Source organism: Cupressus sempervirens, chromosome 11 (genome assembly GCF_028749045.1).
Source record: "Cupressus sempervirens isolate cs-2001-9-10 chromosome 11, ASM2874904v1, whole genome shotgun sequence".
In the NCBI taxonomy this organism is placed as follows: domain Eukaryota; kingdom Viridiplantae; phylum Streptophyta; class Pinopsida; order Cupressales; family Cupressaceae; genus Cupressus; species Cupressus sempervirens.
The window spans coordinates 358,781,625-358,803,410 of record NC_143128.1 but is presented as its reverse complement, the minus strand read 5'-3'; the positions used below and the strand labels follow the sequence as shown (position 1 = coordinate 358,803,410).

General features: G+C 36.6%; 1 protein-coding gene and 1 pseudogene across 1 annotated transcript in view; one reads left to right on the top strand and one right to left on the bottom strand.

Annotated features, from left to right (window-relative positions):
- LOC149529552 (uncharacterized) overlaps positions 1 to 21,786 on the bottom strand; it is a 246,065-nt gene that overhangs the window by 38,564 nt on the left and 185,715 nt on the right. The window lies entirely within an intron of this gene.
- On the top strand, positions 20,750 to 21,215 carry LOC149529553 (membrane protein PM19L-like; annotated as a pseudogene).

The window sequence follows — 21,786 nt, the reverse complement described above, 5'->3', positions numbered from 1 at the left end:
TCATCCCATTGTGAGCAATGAGAGTAGAAGTTGAATTATTTGTATTCTTCACCATTTGTGCCTCCACAAGAACACTACTATCTTTCTCTAGAGGTTGGTCCACCATAATCATCTGTTCACACTGTTGACCTTTTGGTGGCTTAATTAAATCCCTTGTCTCCTTGTCCTGGCCTTCCTATTGAGCCCCACCCCCCAAGGCAAGTTCAACTAGAATGCCCTCCACCTGAACCAAGTTATCTAGAATATTAAACCTGTTAAAAGTTCCATCATTTTGTCTGTCCATCCGAGTTCTCTTTTTCCCTTTGCCCGTATTATGAGACTTTACTGGGACAAAACCCTCCTTATCTGTGAGGCCATCAAGCAAAGGGGTCTTTCCCTTATCTTTCTTAGAATTAGATGTAGAAGGGCCTGAAGATGGAGCAAATTTATTTTTGAGACACCTGCATTATAAATGTCCATATTCATGACAAATCCTGCATCTAAATGGTAGGGTCTCATAGTCCAGCTGTTGAATCCACGAGGTAGGGCCCAAACAAATTTCCATAGAATTTGGCAAAGGATTATTTAAATCTACCTCAACAAAAATGCGAGCATAAGAGATTACCTTACAATTCTGAGTTTGCATAGTCAAACCTACCGATTTCCCAAGAAGCAACGAGATTGAATAAGGATATTAGCCTTGAAAGATGAACCCATGCTGGGACTTGAGAAGGGATCTCTTTTGCAGAATTAAACCCTATGTGCCACTTGGTAAAGAGCCCCACCTAATTGAAGAAGTAGGGCCCCCCTTCAAAAACCTTATTTCTATCCATCATATCTGAGAAGATAACCAAAAAATAATTGTTGGCCGCCAAGAGAATCTCCATATTCCTCTCGGGGTTCCAGATCTGATGCACCCACGATTGCAATGCCAGAAGAGAAAGGTGAAGGCCCAAAAACTTACAAATGAGTGCATGTTTGCCCCAATATTCAACATCCTCAGATACTTGCTCTGTTTGCCCCAGTAGTAAAAAATAATCACTTAATAATACGGTGCACCTCTCGCCAAAAATAAATCGAATCCAAAAATAATAATTATTCACGGCGCTTAATTATCAAACATAAACTTTTACCATGCAATTTCGTATTACCTCAGCCAAATCGAGTATAGTTTCCTTTAATTTTTTTGCATTAAATGCCAACCTTCTGTGAGATATATCCACGACAAGAAATACGAAAGTGTTGATTTTAATTTTATAAATAAAAATCAACAACATTTGTAAACAATATTCATGGCTAGACTTTAGAAAACCTTGGACAATCATTAAACTTTATCAATTTACTATCAATATGACTATCCTAATTTCCCGATAAAAATGCAGGAGTCTATACCAATATGCAATCCATTGGCTACAAATTTTGTTGTGTTTAGTCTTAAAAATATCTTTTGAATAACCTTCACAAGATGGCAAGATCGATGCTTTTCCCCAAAGTGCCTTGCACAGTAATTTTCAGAATAGAAACAAATAGTTCATGCAATAAACTTTTAAATTCAAACAACAAATGCTTATGTAGAAAACTTTAGAACACATTATTGCACTATACATGAGCCATACAATAACTAGCTATCAAAATCAAATCTTAAACACAGTTTTATCATCATATTAGAAAACTAAGAAAATAACCTGTAAGTACATGTGAGACACATGTTGTGACGTCTTCGCGGACAATGGGGTTGTGTCCATTGTTTACCGGCATGAGGGTTTCCATCCTCTAGCTGGTTGAAAGTTGAAGCTTTTCAAAAAAATCTCCAAGAGAGAATCGAAAATTTGAATCATAAAACCAAGCATGCTCCAATGAATGAAGCTTTCCTCTTTATGCTCAAAACGGTGAGACTTCAATTTCCTTTTCCTATCCTGTCACCTTTAAACCCCCTTAATAATATTAATTTGACCCATTTTATAACTTTTCATTAAGCTCTCTTAAGCCAAAACTAATATTTTATGAATTTGACTTTAGCATTCCTAATATCCCAAAAAGGGGACATAGTATATTCTCAATATCTTAATATTACCAAGGTTTTCAATGTTTATCTTAACTTGGAGCATTTGGAATGGTTGATTCTCACTCTAGGAAGATTCCAGTGGCCTTGGGTCCTTTATGACTATAGTAACCCAAGAGGAAACCAGTTCTTACACAAAACCCACTGGCTCTCAAATAGAGCCAAACCTGCCTTACGACATAAATAACAGAGTCCTAGCTATGACAATCTTGGGTGTATGTCATAGCTCGAGTTGGACACACATTGTGTGCCCCTTCTCCAATTGCCTCATAGGCCACCATGTCACCGCCTTCTTCTTGTCCTTCCATGACTGATCTCCCTTCCCCAAATCTCACATAAATGAATTATATAACCTTTTAAGGGGCGGTTTCCAAACCATCACAGCCTTTCGAAAATTATGATTGCAAAACTACAACTACTGCTGTGGTTTTTTTTTTCCCTCTTTCGGGAGTTATAGGATCACTTTTACCTCAAGATGTCGATGCATCAAGCATCCAAGTAAGAGCTCAGGTTAGATGGTAGAAGTATTGTATTCGTCTTCTTTGTAATCTTTCAACACTTCTCCTCTTGTATTGTAATGTTCAATGCCTTCCATTTCTACAGAGCAATACAACTCAGCTTTGAACTAATCTTCCAACTCTTCTCCTTTTAACTTTCCCCTTCTTCAGGGTAACACAACTCAGCAATGTCATTCTAATCATCCTCTTTATCTTCATCACATTCATCTCTATCTCTTCTATTGAAACTCTTGGAGGATCACATTTAAGGGTATTTAATCCACTTATAATTTGTCAATTCTTCAAGGGATTTAATCTTTCCCTGTAATAATAGTTTTATCCCTTGGCTATCTTTGACCCAATGGCTTTCCTCTCTAAGTATATAGTCACCATTCTTTTAACCTTATCAACACTCTTAAAATGGCTTTACCATATATTTCTGTTTCTTTTCCTTTTTATTATTGCATTCTTCATACTTCAACATGCACCATAACTCCAACTCAAACTCTGGATTGTGCAACTTCTTTTGCCGGTTCCTGGTTTGGTTTTGTCCCTGCCTTCGTCTATTTTTTTCTTCTAATATAGGTATCCTCTTTCTTACATTATGACAAAATTCCAGCTTTGCATTGACAGCCATGTCTGTAGCTATCCATTGAACAAATAACATTTGTCTCACAAAGTCGCCTTCCCCAGCATAAGATGCTCTGACACCAAACTTATTCAGAATTACCCTGTTCCTACAAGATAAACTTCAGAAACCAATTCTTTGCCGACTTAGTGTAGTCTTCTCTTAACCTTTGTTCATTCTGTTCGAACTTTGAATACACAGAAGTACTTCCAGCTCCAATCTTGATATATGGTGGAGAACAAACAGTGAAAGCCTTTGCATCAGGATACAAATTTCTGTTTCTGGTATCTACAGGTCTGTGTTTTAATCTGGAAATGAAAAACAAACGCAGCAAAATGACGGTAGTTGACAGAGGGTATACAATCACATTTGCATTAACCACAAACACAAGAAAATTCATTTATTTTGAAATATGTAGTACATACAGTCTAACTCCTTCCCTGCCTCTTATTCCTATCCGTGCTACCTTTCTAATGGAATGTGTCGGCTTCCTAAGGAAAACTGCTTCGAACTCAGAAAATGATTCCCTCTAACTGTACCCAGCCCTAAAGAATCAGTATTTGAACAACTGCTATTTGAACTCTCTATATCTACAACTAATTGATGAAGTATAGCTGTTTCCCATATTCCTCCACAAAAGAGAGCTGTTGGACAAACTTTCAAATCTAGTAATCTAAGAATTCTAAAACGACTGACCAGAAAAAACAAATCAGCAGTAAGTGGAATATGTTTTTTAATGAAGATGCTCCACAAAGCCAACACACAAAGACTCGGAAACATATTCAGGCTTATGCATGATTGGCAAGGATGTCAAATTCATGTAGGAATCTGATACCATGTCATTGTATTTGGCCTACTGTCAGCTTAATATCTCATCTTTAACAATGTCGTATCTTCTTGAAAATATTTGCATCTTACAATCAATATCTTATTAAATAAATAATAAACATCATATTCAGTAATTTTTTTGTTAAAATTATAACGACACACCAAACCAAAATTTGGAAATGTATTGAGAAATTATATTGTGGTGGTGTACAATAGAAGCAGTTACTAAATAATTTACCAATAGAAATAACACATCATTTTCAACATCTCATTGTATCTCATCCTTAACAGTGTCATATCCCTCTAAAATTCTTTTTCCTTTCAATCAGTACCTCATTGTACAAACATCATTTTCAGTGTTTTTCTTGTTAGATCGATAATAAATGAGCATTAACACACCAAAACCAAAATATGTAAATGTATTGAAAAGTTATATTTTGGTGGCTTACAATAAAAACTGTTGAAGATTATAGCCACAACAGAGATCTTTACCTCTGATATTACTATATGTTTGAGAAAAGATTTATGATGATATTTCCAAGTGAGCATGACATGGCATCGAAGGTGTACTAGGTGTCTTACTCTAAATGTCTGACATTTTATTATATGAAGAGTCATGGGACATGCAAAGAAACATGTGTTGGAAATACAAAGAGACTCGTATTTGGCAAATGAAGTGACCTTCAGTTATAATATGAAGAGTCTGCAATAAACCTCTACATGTTATCCAACCTCCAACTTGCAAATGTTTGGATTTGATTTGCAATTTTAAAATATTAAAAAAAACCTTTTGCCAAGCAAAATATAATAACATTGCAAATATAAAATATTTTGGAGATAAAATAGAGCTACACTTATTCTTATTGAGCACAATATGTAAATGTTCACAATGCTTTTCATTAACCATTCATACCTGGAGGTCCTAAAGCTTTTATTATAAAATCTGAAAATGTATGAACTTGTAGATAACAACCTGGTAATGGATATTTAGTGATGGTAATGATTGTAATAGTTGCCACAATCGATTATGGGAATACTTTTTAAAAATCTGCACTTAAAACCTAAGTTACCAACGCTGGTTCTGATGCTGATGCGGGGATTTTTTTTGGGGGGGTTTTGCATATGTCCATATATATATATATATATATATGTATGCAAACAAAATGAGAAGAAAGCCCAGCTGCAAACATAGTGAGAAGAATGAGCAATGAATAGCCTCTTTTAGGGCTGTTTTAGGGTTTTGAGGCGAATAGGAGAAAAAAAAAAAAAAAAAAAAAATCAAACACATGTTTTAGTAAGTCACTTAGTGACAGGGTGCTCAAAAAAGTCGGATGCTCTTTGGAATCACTTGGATGCTCTACCGATTCTCTTTGGATGCTTTCCCAAGCATCCCACGCACATCAGTAGGAAAGAATCGCGCTTCCTGACAGCACCCATGCAGCATCCTGACGCATCCGTGTATCACCACGCATCAACACCCGCATCCGGCTTGAAACCAGACGCATCAATATCTTAGCTTAAAACCCTTACACCTTTTAATTAAAATTCCAAAACGCAGTAGCAATTTACTGTTCACAAATTACTGAAGCGCGGGTACTATAGCATCACGATAGCAGCAAAATTAAACTTGCAATTTGTTCTTTATTGGTTTCCAATGATGACCAATAGATCTGCAATGAATAAGCATCAAATATATGCGCAAACCCTTGATATTTCTTTCACAAATCTGTACAATGAAAACCCTTTGAATGAAGCCTTAAGCAATATTTCATTTGATCTCTCACAACCTCAAAACTGCAATAACAATGAAGAATTGTTGTTCTTCATGGCTGAAAATAAGAGAAGCCCTTGGTTTCTTGACTCAATCCCCAAGAACTTCAATAAACAAAAGTAAATAGATAATAACGTACTAATTCGATTTCTCCTTCGCTTTTTATAATATTTCCACCATGAATCTTTACTCACAAGTCACTTCAATGATGAAAATCTTTTTGCTTTTATTTCATTCAAAGTTATAACTTTTGTGTATTTGTAATGTCCCCTTTTTGGGACATTAGGAAATTTAAAGACATATTCATATAATATTAAAATTGACTATGAGAGTGTGAATTAAATTTGTAAAGGGTCAATTTAATATTATGAAGTAGGCTAAAAGTGACAAGGAGGGATAAGACAAAAAGACAGGAAGGGAGTTAAAGAGTCACAACTTTAAGGACTAAAAGGAGAAGAGATTTATTTGTTGGGATATGCTTGGTTTATGATTCAGGTTTCAATTTCTCTCTTGCGAGAGTTATTCAGGCACCTTCAACTTTTATCCAATGTAAGGATGTACCTCCTTGTGCCAATAGACAATGGACGCAAACCCATTGTTCGTAGAGACGTCACATCAGGTGTCTCGCTTGTGCTTACAGGTTCTTTCCTTATTATTCCAATTTGGCTGTAAAACTGTGTTTAAAATTGGATATTGAATGCTAGTTATTGTATTGCTGAGGTATAATGCAATAGCATATTTTAAGGTTATAAGAATTTTGATGCAAGAGCATCCTAGGGAAGTCAACAATCCTGTATGATGGGGATTCATGCTTAAGTTGTGGAGTTATGGTTTGCGAGGTTAGGGATGTGTTTGAGACATGTTTTTGAACCTTTCCTTGTGTGCGCATAGAGATTGGAGTTATTGTGTTTAAGTTAGAGCCATTTTACTTTGCGGCTGGAGCTGTATTTTATGTTTTCTGCATGCTATTTGTGGGCTGTGTATATTTTTATCCTTAATGAATAGCCTTTTTGCATTTAAGGGGCTGAAGAGGACCTAAAATGCTACCTTTAGTTAAAGGTGCAAGTCCTAATTCATTAGGAGTTGGGAGATACGACCGTTTTCCTCGGGTATCGATTTTCGGCCAATTTTCGTGAAATGTGTGGAGATTTTTGTCTTGCATGGTTTCATATGATGAAATGGGATATTGTTAAGTTGGGGCATTATTGGGTCATGTGTGGACCTAAATATCACTTGTTATTGAGTTTTGTTCATATTTGCTATAGTTTTGGTTTACTCTTCCAAGGTGGACCTATAATGTAATTAAATGCTTGACTACTCGACTTGTGGCTTAGCTAGCTATATAAGGAGCTTGAGTTCATGTAGAAATCAGTGTGGATTATTGGAGGATTATTATTGTGGATCATGATTTGGAGGATTTGATATCATCAGTAGAGGAGTAGCTGAGATAGCGAATTTGGAGAAGAGCTAGTGGCTGCGGTTTAAAAACTAGGAGGTTGCTTAGTGGCTTGTGAGTACAAGTTTCGATCTCGCTAGAGGTTTTCACCAGATTTCTGTTATGTTATAGATCTGGGCTAGTTCGGATTTGAGTTGGATCTTGAGGGATCTTGCAAAACTATTGTAATTGCTTGGTATTTGGCCATAACCGAGAAGGCCTTACTGTAAATAAACGCTTCATGAGAAATACCTTTGTTTGAAGCAGAGGGCTTTTCATACAATTTTGCTAGGGTTTGCATCAACTCTTCTGTTGTCTTCGCTTTTGTAATATTAAATGCCACCGGTGGTGCTAGGCATAATCGAATGCTTCCAAGTGTCTTTCTGTCTAAAAGATCCCAATCATCATTTGACATACATTTTGATTCTTGATCCTTGATTCATTGTTGTGTTTCTGCTTGTACATCCCAAATTTTGACTTGATTTTAAATTTATTTATAGGCGTTAGATTAAATGGATTTTCTTCATAATCATGTGAAGAAGGTAGCTAGTTAAATGTAGCCGTTGTATTCATTACGTTAATTGAAGATAGTCGTTATCCATTATTTTCCACGTGATTTAGCAATTGCTTGATTTTGGAAATATGGTTAATAATTAAATTCTTTATTTATATTAAATGTTATTACGAAATTATCATGGAATTTGTTATTAATGTAGAAATATTGCACGGGTGATTGCAGGAGAAGATGAAGGGGGGGGAAGCATTGCTAACGGGATCAACGGAATGGGATACTAGCGTAGTCCAATTATCAGGTATGATCCTAAATTGCCTTGGTAAGGACTTAGCGACTTGAACTTCAAGATACAATTGGACCCGCATGAGCTATTAAATAAACATTTAAAAAAAAACATAAATTAATTTAATTAAAAATAATACGTACCTCAAAAAGGTTTTTGATTGATATTTCCACCACATTATTATAATATATACCTATGTACATACACAGATATAAGAATAAAGTGACACCATAATATTTTTTTTATAATAATATGATGCCACCTCATAAGTATATCTACATGTAAGTAGATAGATATAAACTATAATTATTCTTGATTTATAACCTTCAATCTTTTTCCATATTTAATCTTGCTAGAAACTGATTGAGCACTTGGTATATTTATTTGGCGTCCAAGAGCCAAGTCTCATTTTTTATGTTACGGCTTCTTGGAAGCCAAAGAGACATATAATCTCTTTATATTATGAAGTCGAGAGAGGCAGAAGACATGACTTTTCCATCACCTGACTTCCTTGTTTATCACCTGATTTCTTTGTTTATCACCTGACTCTTTCATATTACTCGACCACATTTTTTATAGCGCCCGATATTTCTGCAGTTACCATCTAGCAACCATTGCATTGTCTCCCTTACACACTTTCCTTGTTAGACTGTTGTTCTACTGAAATTGTGAGGAGTATTCATACTGGGAATTAGAGTTCAAGATCTTTTCTATTAAGAGTAAGACGGGTTGTTGAACGTCTAGCAAGACTCCATTCTTTTTCAGATTATATCAGGTTATGTGGTCATCCAAATCCGAATATTGCAATGTGATTTCTTTATCAATTGTTACAGCAATCCAATTTATATAGCAATAAGCTACAATTTATATCATGATGCAAAACGTCTTACTTAATATCATAGGTTAGACCTACTCTAAGTTAGAGATGTTTATGGCAAATAAAAGCCAACCATCTTATGAAATCATGATTTATTTATACTACTGGAAATCAGAATCAAATGATATTTTTTTGTAAGTCTTAAAGAACACATTCTTCAAATCACAGATTGCGATAAGTTGGAAATATATAATATTCATGAATCAATTGAGAATCAACGGACAGAGCCAATTGCTCTTAGATCCGAGCACCTAGGACTCATCGGTGGTATAGCCATGGAAAAAGTGAAGAGGTGAGATGGAATCTACAATGACAGAAATAAAAGTCAGATATGATACAATAATTTAAATTACTTTCATTTAATAGCTCATGCTCATCCATATTATTGTTCCCTTATTGTCAAGTCGAGCAGTGGTGATCGGGTTAGTGAACCCATTAGAAAACCTTGGCCAAGGTCATTTTAAGGCATGTTTGTCATCTATGATCACTTGATGTTAGTAAAGCCAGTTATTCAGACATGTTCGTCCATAACTGTGTGGACGTTCTAAACACCGGAATGCTCAAGTGGCTAGACTAAAAGTATCCCAAGCCTGATCCCAGGGTAGGGAGGGTCTTTCTATTCAATAGATTGTGAGAGGATAAATATAGTCCGAGGTTGGGAGGTTAAGTCTAAGTCAATGCTTCTCCTCTTACCGAAAGCCGAGGCTTGCACAACCAACTAAAGGCTCACCAAATATTTCTTGCATGTTCTTTTTCATGTTAAGCATTTACTTTACTTATATGTATGGAAAAATAGTAAATCGTTATTTCAATTATTACAGTTGATCATTATTACAGTTATTTCAGTTAATCATTATTATAGTTATTACAGTTAATCGTTATTATAGTTATTACACTTGATCATTGTTACAGTTATTTCAGTTAATCGTTATTATAGTTATTACAGTTGATCACTGTTACAGTTATTTCAATTAATCATTATTATAGTTATTATAGTTGATCATTATTTCAGTTGAACATTGATATAGTTATTTTAATTGAGCTTTGTTACTTTAGTTAACTGTTGGTAGTTAAAAGCAGTTAATGTCCCACAAAAAGGAATTCAATAGAATAGTTCAATAATTTGATGAGGAAAACTCTTTCTAGACCGCCTTTATTTTGTTACCGCAAGGTTATGATATTGCTGTAAGAGCTAAAAATAGTCTTATTCAAGTGGGTAAGATTGCCTCTAGGCCTCCAATGCCCATATATTCAAATATTCAGCCTAATATATCTTTGGTTGTGCCACCTTTTAATCCATTGCCAGCTATACCAAACCAAGAATTTATAGTTGTAGGCCCTTCACAGGAGTTGCAAGAGATAAGAAATGGCCAGCTCAAGATGGAAAACCTTTTGCGAACTTTCAACAATGAGCTGATAAATATTAAAAAGCAGCAATTCCAGGCTAGACAACCATACCGATCTCAAAATCAGACTGCAAATCAACTTGCCCAACAGCAATTTCAAGGGCAATATCCACCAAATAGGCATAATTTCAACCAAAGACCTTTTAGGTCTTATGCCACTGCCCCTTTGAATGCTACTCCTCTTGTAAATACTATCAGCGATATTGTCCCTGTTCAAAATAACTTAGCAGCAGACTATGATTGGTGTTACCCTCGCAATTAGCAACACAATCAGGCTATGTGCTCTAATGGAGTCATCAATCAAGCCTTAGTGGTCCAAGTTGGCTCTAGTACACAACCTATATCTGAAGTTGAAGTTGAGAGACAACAAGAAGTCATTCCTATAGATGCTACTTTCATGAATTGGCAACAGGAAGAACATTGTGTTGTAAATAGGAATAATGTCCCAAGTGGTGTCTGCACTAGAGCGAAGAAGAGAGCCCTAGACAATGAAATAGTGACAAACAAGAATGTATCAACTAAGAAGCCATCCAATCAACATTGAGAACAACAAAGAAATTCTCTTGTTGTACTCAAGAACAACCACAACAAGTACATCTTGTCATTCCTAAAGTCCAATCAAAGGTGCATGCTACTGTACCATTTAATATTGTAGAAAACATGAAAAGGATGAGCATCACGATGTCTATGTGGGATTCCCTAGCTATTCCAGGGCAAGCCGACTTGTTGAAGGAGGCCTTAGCAGTAGACCTTCCAAATCAGGTTGTTGATGAACCTCGTAGGGCTATATTAACAAACCAAGGAGCTGTTACTTAGGAAAGCAGGGAAATCAGATCCAAGGTAAGAATGTGAAACCTCCACCTTTTTATGTTTCATTGATTATAGGGGACAAGTTGGTCGACAATTGCATGGTAGATAGCGGAGCCACAAGCTCCATTATGCCCAAGAAGATAGCAGACCAACTAGGGTTAAAGTATGAATCCTTAGAGAAGGGTGTGGTCCAGTTGGATGGTTCATGTGTTAATATGGTAGGTCTCATAAAAAATGCAAGTTTAACACTCCATGCATGTCCCAACTTTTCTATTCCCCAAGACATCTTTGTAATAGATTTGCCTCCATTCCTTGCCCTTTGTCTGTCAAGAGAATTCACAGCCAAGATAGGAGGCTACTTATCTGTAAATTGGTCACACATGTTATTTCGGACTAGATATGGAACCAAAGTAACAATCAGGTCTGAATTACTTTCAAAAGACCACATTGAGCCTTACATACCCAGTGTGATCAATGCCAATTGTATTGCATTCGATCAAGAGGAAGACATCGTCACCCAAGATATAGATACTCAAGTTGATAGTATCCCTGATGTTTCTTTAGATGAATTGGCAACAGAAAACACGTTGAGAGATGAGACCAACAATATTATAGATGCTGGTCTAGGAAATTATGTTTTCCAAGAGGTTGGGTTGGTTATGCCAAACCTTGTCAAAGGCACAACAGATCATTCTAAGCAGCAAAATAAAGTTTGGGAATTGTACTTTGATGGCTCAAGGAGCAAAAATGGTTCAGGTGGTGGGGTAATGTTGACCTCTCCTTGTGGAGACAAGTATTATGCAGCCTTCCGTTTCAATTTTGCATGTACAAACAATATAGCTGAATATGAAGGTCTAATTCAAGGTTTGGAATGCGCCAGAATGAGTAGTGTCAAATGTATAAAAGTATTTGGAGATAGCGAGCTAGTTGTCAACCAAGTGAGAGGATTGCATATGACAAAAGATGACAAATTGAAAAGCTACAAACAAAGTTTGGGATATAATTGAAGATTTTGATGCTTTTAATGTGGTTGTCACCCCTAGAAGTTTAAATCAGCATGCTGCCAGACTAGCTGTTGTAGGAGCACAATTTGATATAGTTGAAAGTATTAACAAGAAAGATATACTACAGCATATCAAAATTGTGGTCAAACCCTGTATACCTGACAACGATGTTAATTGGCAAGTTTTTGACAGTGATGAACAGATTTTAAACTTCCTGCGTGAAGAAGACATGCTTTTAGCATCCAATCAACATAAAGTAAAACAATAATATGGGGATCAGATTATAGAGTTGAGTTCCAATAGGTTGCCCAAGGGGTTGGTTACTCTGGAATCCCTCTTTAACACATATGACCAAGCAAAAAAGAACAAAACTAGTTTGCTGATACAGCAAGATCATTATGAAGATCTTGACATTTCAAAGGGGAGAAACTTAAAATTTGGTAAGGCAATTCCTGCTAAAGACAAAACATCATATAGTCATCTTTTTCAAGAATTCAATGATGTTTTTGCTTGGGAATATGTGGATCTTAAGGGTTTTGATCCAAATCTTGACCAACACACTATTGAGTTAGAGGCTAATTCTAAACCTATAAGGCAAAAACAAAGGCCGGTCAATCCAAAACTCGAACCTTTAATGCAAAAGGAGGTTTTCAAGCTCATTGAAAGTGGCATAATATTCCCTATCAAGCATACTAGCTAGGTGTCAAACCTTGTTCTTGTTAGAAAAAAGAATGGGGAGCTAAGGTTATGTGTTGACTTTAGAGACATCAATAGAGTGTCATTGAAAGATCGACGTCCTTTGCCATCTATGGAGCAAATGCTCCAATATGTTTCAGGTTTTGAGAGGTTTTCCCTTCTTGACAGATACTCTGACTATAATCGAGTTTTGGTTAGAGAGAAGGATCAGTTCAAGATTGCATTCACCATGAAGTGGGGGCACTATGGCATATAGAAGGATGCCTTTTGGCTTATCCAATGCAAGGGCAACTTTTCAAAAAGCCACGGAGATGGCTTTCAATAATCCAATGTACAAATTTGTGTTGATTTATCTGGATGATATCACAATTTTTTCTAAAAACGTTGCAGACCATATTGGACATCTTAGGTAAATCTTAGAAAGATGCAAGGAGTTTGGTATATCTCTCAACCCCAAAAAATGTGTGTTTGCTGTTCACAAGGGAAAATCATTGGGATATATTGTATCCAAACAAGGTATTACTATTGATCCTAAAAGAGTCGCAGCCATTCTGGAGCTACCTTTGCCACATCATAAGAAGGGACTACAGAGTTTTATTGGAAGAATCAATTTTGTAAGATGTTTCATTCCAGATATTGCTAACTTGTTGAAAACATTGACGTCAATGCTTAAGAAAAATGTTGTTTTCAGCTGGTCAAAGGAGGCCAAGGACAATTTTGGAGCAATAAAAAAGGCATTATCAGCTGCTCCTACTTTGGTAAATCCTATTTTTTCAAAAGATTTCATATTATATGCACATGGTAGCATGGATACAATTTCTGCAATACTAGTTCAGCAAAATGATCAATGTTTAGAGAAACCCGTTGCTTTTTTCAGTAAAGGTTTAGAGGGGTATGAGCAGAGATATAGTTTCATTGACAAACATGTGCTTGTTGTGGTAAAAAGCCTAAAAAGGTTCATACATTTTGTTTCTAGCAATAAGTTTTATCTTATGGTTGCTCATCCTAGCGTGAAAGAATTTTTGTTAAGCAAAGATATCAACGAAAAAAGAGCTGGTTGGATAACTCGAGTTATAGAATATGATGTAGATATTCAAGTAACTAAGCTTGTTAGAGGAAAAGGCTTATGCGAGAAACTTGCACATGAAAAGGCTCAAACTGCACATGATGTAGCAAAGGTTGTCTTTGCTAATCAATGTGCGCTTGAATGAGACCAATCAAAGAGCTGGTTACAAGAGATGGTCCATTTTCTAGAAATTGGAGAATGTCCTCCATCGCTTGATAGAGCCAAGTGAAGGTACTTTAGGTTACAATCTATACCTTATGTCTTGATTGATGGCCTTTTGTTCAGAAAAGATATGGACGGAGTCCTCAAATGTATTGACAATAACCAGACCAACAAGTTTTTGGAACAGTTCCATGATGCAGGGGGTCACTTTTCTCCAAAAACAACAGCCTATAAAATAATGAGGGCTGGATATTATTGGCCCAATCTGTTCAGCGATACCCATGCTTGGGTGAGAAAATGTAAGCAATGTGCATTATTTTCTGGAAAAGAAAGATTAGCTGCTTTACCTTTTCATCTTGTTCTAATTGATCAGCCATTTTTGAAATGGGGTATTGATTTTGTGGGTCCCATAAATCCAAATTTCAGTGCTGGACACAATGGATCCTAACTGCCACAGACTATTTCACATGCTAGATAGAAGCAATAGTTTTAAAAGAGGCCAATGAAGTTGTTGTGTTGAACTTCTACGATGATTTGATTTGCAGATTAGGAGTTCTTGACTCCATTATATCTAATAATGCTTTAGCACTTGTGGGGACAAGAATAACTGAATGGGCCTGAAAAAATGGAGTCTACCTCAACACTTCATCGAATTACTATCCTCAAGGCAATGGTTTAGCTGAAAGTACTAATAAAAACTTGTTGAGGATACTAAAAAGGACTTTGGTGGACAACAAGCGTGACTGGCATTCTAAGTTGAGATTAGTCTTATGGCTTGATAGAATTACTTCTAAATGAATTCTTGGCAATTAACCTTATGTTCTAGTATACGGGAAACAAGCCAAGCTGGTTATTTCTGTAGAGTTCCCTTCATTAGAGTTGGCTGACAATTTTATGCTTTTTGAAGAGGATGATCCATTAAAGCTAAGTTATGCTAGGTTGCTAGAATTAGAGGAGGAAAGGAATAAGTCACTACAGATAATGGAATACTAGCAGATTTAGACTAAGAAAGTTTTTGACAAGAAGTCTAGACTTAGAAATTTTATGGAGGGTGATCTGGTTTTGCACTTGGATGCCTTGAAAAGCAGACCGGGTCACCATAACAAGTTTGATCAGATGTGGGTTGGGCCATTTATAATTTCAGAGTGCAAAGAGCACAATGACTACTAGTTGTGGATTATGGAAGGGGATGTCATGCCAATCCCTGTGAATGGGATACACCTCAAACCTTGCTTTGAGGTATGATCTACAAGTCTCACCTTGTATATAGTAGTTTTCCCTAAGTGTTGTTCTGGCAATCTTGCTTTAGTTTTTTTTTGTTTGTTTCTAGCTTTCCAAGAAGTGCACAAGCACTTTTGCTCCTTTTCTGAAGTTGTTCTAAGCTTTCTAGAGCACCTCGAAGTTTAGTGTTTGCTGGTTGTAGAATTTTATGAAGCCACAGGTGGGACAACGTGTCATTTCTTGTTGGTGACTCTATACCCAATGGATTGCTTAAGGCCACTAATCTATGCTTAGCAGGCAAGCATCCCCTCTGAGTCGCTAAGAATGTTGACCATTTTTGCCCCCCTTTCATTCCATCATTGATAGCCAATTTGAGAGATCTTCAATGGGTTGAATTCTTTGATGTGGGTTAACAGGCTTTTGGTCAGGTTAACATTTCGTGTTAACTTGGTCTCTTCATGAGCCGAGTTGGCTCGGTTCCTTCATTGACTGAGTTGGCTCATTTTCCTTCATTTGTCGAGTTGCGGGTTAACCCGTGTTTTCTACTGGGTTAACATTCTGCGTGAACCATTTTCACTATTTTGAGGAGCGACTTTTCTTGCCTCCTCTACCATACATTTGGGAATGTATTGACCAATAGATTCATGCCACATGGTGGATCCTTCTTCTGCTGGGCTACTCTTGATTGTCAAATCTGTATACATATTTAGATATTTTGAAGTGTATTATAGCTGTCTGTTGGAGAATGAAGGGATCTTGCTCTACGGTTTGGTTTTAATCACTTGCTAAGGAGATTTCTTGCAACATTTGAGGCATCTATTTCAGAATGAAGATCTACATCGATGACTCATCTTATTGGGGGCAAATCAGTTTTATTCCACGCGGGTTGATTTTGCATTTTTGTGGCAGGTTAACTTGCGTGTTATCCCATCCTGCGTTTTTGGCAGAGGCACAATTTCTTTTGTTGCAGCCATAATACATTACAAGGACTGCTCTTAATGTTGAGTGACATTCTTTGGCCTTGTTTGCATGACATCTTTACATCTCCATGCTTCATTAATGATTGTAATGATCAAATCTCATGGGATTTAATCTTTTTTACAGTTGGGTGGCTTTGTTTTGCCCTTCTTGTCACTTCACTACAACAAGTTGATTTCAAGATCAGATTTTAGTTCTGATATTCATTTATTGCTTCTCTCTGCAACTTGACTCCACCTTGGTTGGGGTTTGAACTTCATGGTTAAATCAGAGTTATGCCTGAACTCTATAGAAGACAGTTGTAAATATGTTATAGAGGTTCTGGTTTTTTGCAAAAAAACATTTTGTTGTGATCTCTTAGGAGTTCATAATATTTCTTGCAGATCACTTTGTAACCAGTTGGATGAATGTTGTTGAACTGTTCTTTGAATCTCAAATAAATGAATAGTTCAGAAGCGCTTATTGTGTTCATTTTGCTGTGTAAGTTACTGGTCCGATACAATTCTTGTGATTTATTTTGAATCCCTGAATTATGTCCCAGTTTTATCTGCAAGTGAGTTTGGAATATTCATATAGGTTACAAGTCGTGGGTTTGTGCTTCTTCTCAGGTTGCTAACTGTGAGTTTTACCACTTCCCTCAGCACCTTGTTTAAAGTTTACTCTTCTTGTGAAATATTTATATGAGTTTTCTGAGGTCAATATTGTGCCCCCCATAATTGTTCAAGAAAGCTTCATCGTGTTAGGTCAACAATATTCCCATCTTATTGTTTGGTGTATCACCTAAATTTTAATTTTTAGCATTTACTTTCATGCAAGCAATCTTTCTATCTCTTTCCCTCCCAAGTTTAATTTTATGTTTAAGGAGCAAATAGGTAAAGCATCATAAGGAACCAGCTTAGAACTTGGAGATTCACTCCTAATTTTGGTACACCCACTACTCAGGAGTGTTTCCATGTTACTCAAAGTGAATGAATTGAGAAATCCAGTCAGGGTGCAACTTTTAGAGATAACGGTTACATTGTAGGAAGAGGCTATCGGGTGTTTGCCATGAATGTAGTGAGCTCCACAGACATTTCTAGCGAGGAGTTTCTGATTAGTGACAAGTTAGGTGTAGTTGCAGGTTTGGTGTCTCCTTTGCAAGACCGGTGATGTTCGATTTAGGGTTGGAAATCACTTCTAATATTTGTAGGAGCAGTTCATATCATCGTGCAAGGCATTCCTTGTAATGATTGGTTGAATCTTGCATGTTGAAAGGGTTGGTGAGAAGATGAAACAACAATTTTGACGCCATTTTTTAGCTCTGTCAATCGGAATCCTCATATAAGAGTCGGGTTGGTAACGGCAATTCCTAGAATTGAGAAATTGTTGTTCTTGGTGTAGTAGAGATGTTAAGTGATAACCCGGTGAGCATAAGATTCCCAGCTGATTTTCCAAAGGGAAGAAACGTTACATTGGGTGGATGGAGGTTAGGAACAGGCTAGTTCCATACGCTATCGTTTTTAGGTTGAACTGATAGGTTGTGTTAAAACGACCATTGCTAGAGTAGTCGGAGAGTCATGACTATTACTTGCAAACAAATCTTAATTGTTCGAATTGATATAAAAATGAGAATTGGAGGAAATTCAAATCTATCATTGATCCTCCAAAAATCTTTGTGAGCAACAAATGTAGTTGGAATCTTGTCACCATGATTGGAGGTATAGGTGTATATATGGTTGTGCAGGAAATTTGTCAATTCTTATTATCGGAGAATATATTTTTTGCTGTAATTAGTGTTGTAGATTTTTGTTATTGCTTTATATGATCTGTGAAAAAAAGTATTAGGTGAAGGAGATATGACAATCTTGGAGCCTTCCTAGAGCATCACAACATCTTCTGTTTATTTTACCGAGTGTGAACTTTGGATGATACTATTCAATTAGAATCACACAAGTCTAGCACATGCATAAAAGATTATTCTGAATGATCTAAGCATGATTTATTTATGTATTCAATCAATTCATTGTTGTAAAAAGAGAAATAATGGCCACAACAACAATGGCTATGGTTGCAGGAGTAGCGACACTTTTGTATCACTCTTTGAATGCAAGTCATCTATAGCTCAAGACAAGATTTCTGAGGAGAATGAGTATTGAGGATTATCTTTTGAGCAGATTGGAAAAAAAAAGTGGGCGACAATGGTTCATAAATGGAGTGTTGAGGGTTTACTTGAGGTTGAATAGTTCACAATCTACTATAGCAAAACAGACTCATAATAGTATTAAGCCAGAAGTCATAATATCAATTGTTAGTGGGCCAGTATAAGATTTTGGGATAAAATTGAAGCAATAAGTATTAAACAACAGGGTTATTAGAATAATTAGAAGCATGTGAACTACTGGAACAGGAGTGAGTGTAATTTACTGCAGTTAGAATTTCCAATGAATGGGGGTTAATATTGGTGCAACCATTTGCGGAAGAAACTAGAAACAAAATAATGGAAGATTTGAAGAACAATGTCTTTTTAGATGAATTTAATAATACTTTCAATGGCCTTCAGCTAAGAAACTTGCAGAAAGAAAGACAATTTGGTCGGCTATATGTACTTGGGTTGCAATTAGAACAAATGGAATCTTCAAATGATGTTCTCTCCAAATTGGAAGAGATAGAAACTTATTTGACCAATGTAGAGTAGGCAGATTGTAGACTCTTAAATTGGGATTTACAACCTTCAATGGTGACCTTGGTCCAGCCTAGGTTTATGGGGCATCCAGATAAAGGGGTTAACCTTGTGGTTGCTTCTCGTCTCAATGAGATTATACGAATATCATCTCCTACAACAACCTACAATGATGCGGTGTTGAAGAAAGTTTTGCAGCTATAGTGAAGAACTTGAAGGATTTACAAGTTAAAGGAATCCCTATGAGGCAGGAACAGATTTGCTCAACATGTGAGGACACTAGTACATCGGATCTTGTTTGTGGGTTGTAATAATGAAGAGGCAAAAGAAATTCAAACCAACGCAGGGAAAAATGTAGATAAGATGATTTCAGCTATGGATAAGGAATATACAAGTTTCTACGTTGGTGATTTGGAGGTTAGCTTTGAAAAACAAGTTGATGAGGCCAGTTGTACTCGAAGTAATAGTATGTTGGAGTCTGTGTGATGAACCATATGTTTCTTATACACATGATATAAATTTAGAGGAACAATCCAATATGACACCGCAAGACAATGAACTACTTCAACATGACAATAATGCCCTAAAGAACCAGCTGAAGGTTAGTGAAGACGTGGTTGTGGCATCTTTGGTACATTATGGCAACACTTATAGGATGGTGGAGGATCTCCATAGGAAGGCTCAAAGGGGAGTGAAAGGAGATTTTCTTGTTGCTGATTTGTAGGTAGTCAAAACAACCCTTGAATCTATAAAATTAGAGTATTTATGTTTGCTTTCCGACGGAGATTATATTCTTAAGGTTGTTGGAATACATGTTGATCAGTTGAATAATGGAAGGAATGAGATTATGGAGCTCAACAAGGAGCTTAATTATGCTCATGAGGCATTGGATGATATTTAGATTTCTGTTCAGGAAGCAAAAAATTAGGTTAGGATCACAAATCATTTTCGGGAGCATGAGGGTAAAGAGAGGCAGGAGTTTTTCCAAGAAGTAATTGATGAACTTGATAGCATTCAGTAGATTTATGACTTGGACAATAGTCCCAAAAGACCAAGTACCAAAATTTCATATCATATTCAGCTTGTAGACAACCCCATGTTTGAAATAAATGCTGATTGGACTTCCAATAATCCCCCTTTTGAGATAAATGAGGGAACTCTTTTTGATTGTCATGAAGAGGATGATCTTGACTTAAGAATATTGGATCCAGATATAGTTCCTAGCGGTGGATCTTGGTCATAGGATTGGTGTGGTGAATTGACTACAGTCACTCATCCTTTGATCATCCCAAATACGGTTCCCAATTTCAACCCATAGAGGAGTTGGATGGATTTTGTTAGAAGTTGTAATCTTTCCTTGGTGTATTTATAAACCAAGGTTAGACCTCCTTTCTTTATTATTATAATATATTATGCCTCATTCATAATGTCACAAGGGGTTTTCTTTGCTTTCCCCTTTCCAAATATCTTGTCTCATGGTGTTGGAGCTTGAAGCTTTCTCTCTCCTATTTTATGGTAATATCTTTTCATGCATTTACGCACTTGGATTCTTTCCTGGTATTGCTTATTTACAGATTTCTTTTTCCATTTCTAACATGGTATCAGAGCCATTTAATCTTTGTTTTGAGTGTTTGCATGATGGTACGATTCGAAGGAGACTCTTGAGAGAGATTTCACTAATTTCTTCTTTAATCCTTTTAAGATGGAAGAAATTGAATTTTTTTTTGGGTTTGGCTGGTTTACCGCCAAACTTGATTAACTTCTGTTTGCTCTAATTTGTGTAGGTTACTTTTTATTTTCTATTAGTTTTCATCTAACCCCCTTTGGAAGGCTTGCCGCCAAAGGGTTTTCCTATCTAGATATCAATTTTTTTTTTACTCTTGTTAATAGCAGATCAAAACATTACTTTGTGCTTCTATAAAACAAAGGAATTGTTCATTTTTTTCAGTTTGAGTCATTTGGAGCTCTTTTTAAGAAATTGCTCTTTTTCTAAATCATTCTGAAATTTTGTAAAAATGGGTGTGAGAATAGTGAAGTCTTTGGATGGACTTATGCTCTTGCTGAATTTCTGCATGTACGTGACCGTTGCTGGAATTGCTGGATGGGCACTCAACAAGGCCATTGATCATTATTATGTTTCTGGACCCAGAAGCAGCATTCCAGTGGGGTTCTCATTCTCACCATTGTTTTTCCCCATGGGAAATGAGGCCACTGGTTTTATGGTCGTCTTCTCTCTGATTGCTGGAGCTGTGGGAGCAGCTTCATGTCTGTTAGGGCTTCACCATCTTTGAGTGTGGACAGCAGAGAGCTTGGCTTCAAGTGCTTCTTCTGCCATGTAAATGGATCTCCTTGCATGCCGATCCCATGGCAAGAAGTGTAAGAGCCCAAGAATATGCATGCCTGAAACCATATTCAAACATCACATTAGCTGGTTCACCCTTTCCTTCCTAATATATTATAATATATTGACTTGTTCCGGGATTATCCATTGACATCGCCAAAGCTTGCTCTAGTAGGGCAGTCTCATCATCCATTAGATCGGGCCCTTTTCCAATTGTTCCTGTTGCAACAGTAGCACTCGGTTCTGCCATTGAATCATCACGAGAGCTTGATGCTTGCTCTTGTCCCTCCTGTGTAGCCTTTGAAGCAGCTTCCTCTGCAGCTCTTTTTGCTTGAGCCTCTTGTCTTGCCCTCTCTTCTTCCTTTGACACTCGAAGTGCCAGAGCCAATTCTGATCCAAATCTGGATCAACCCCAAATCCAAAGCCAGTGAGCCTTACAAACGTTACCTGCCCGTTAACTTCATTAAAAATGTTCATTCCTTCATAAAGCAGTCAGATGTGCATGTGCATTGTGAATGTAGCATTTGCATGCGTTGCAATATTCTAGTACTACTGTTTTCAAATCATGT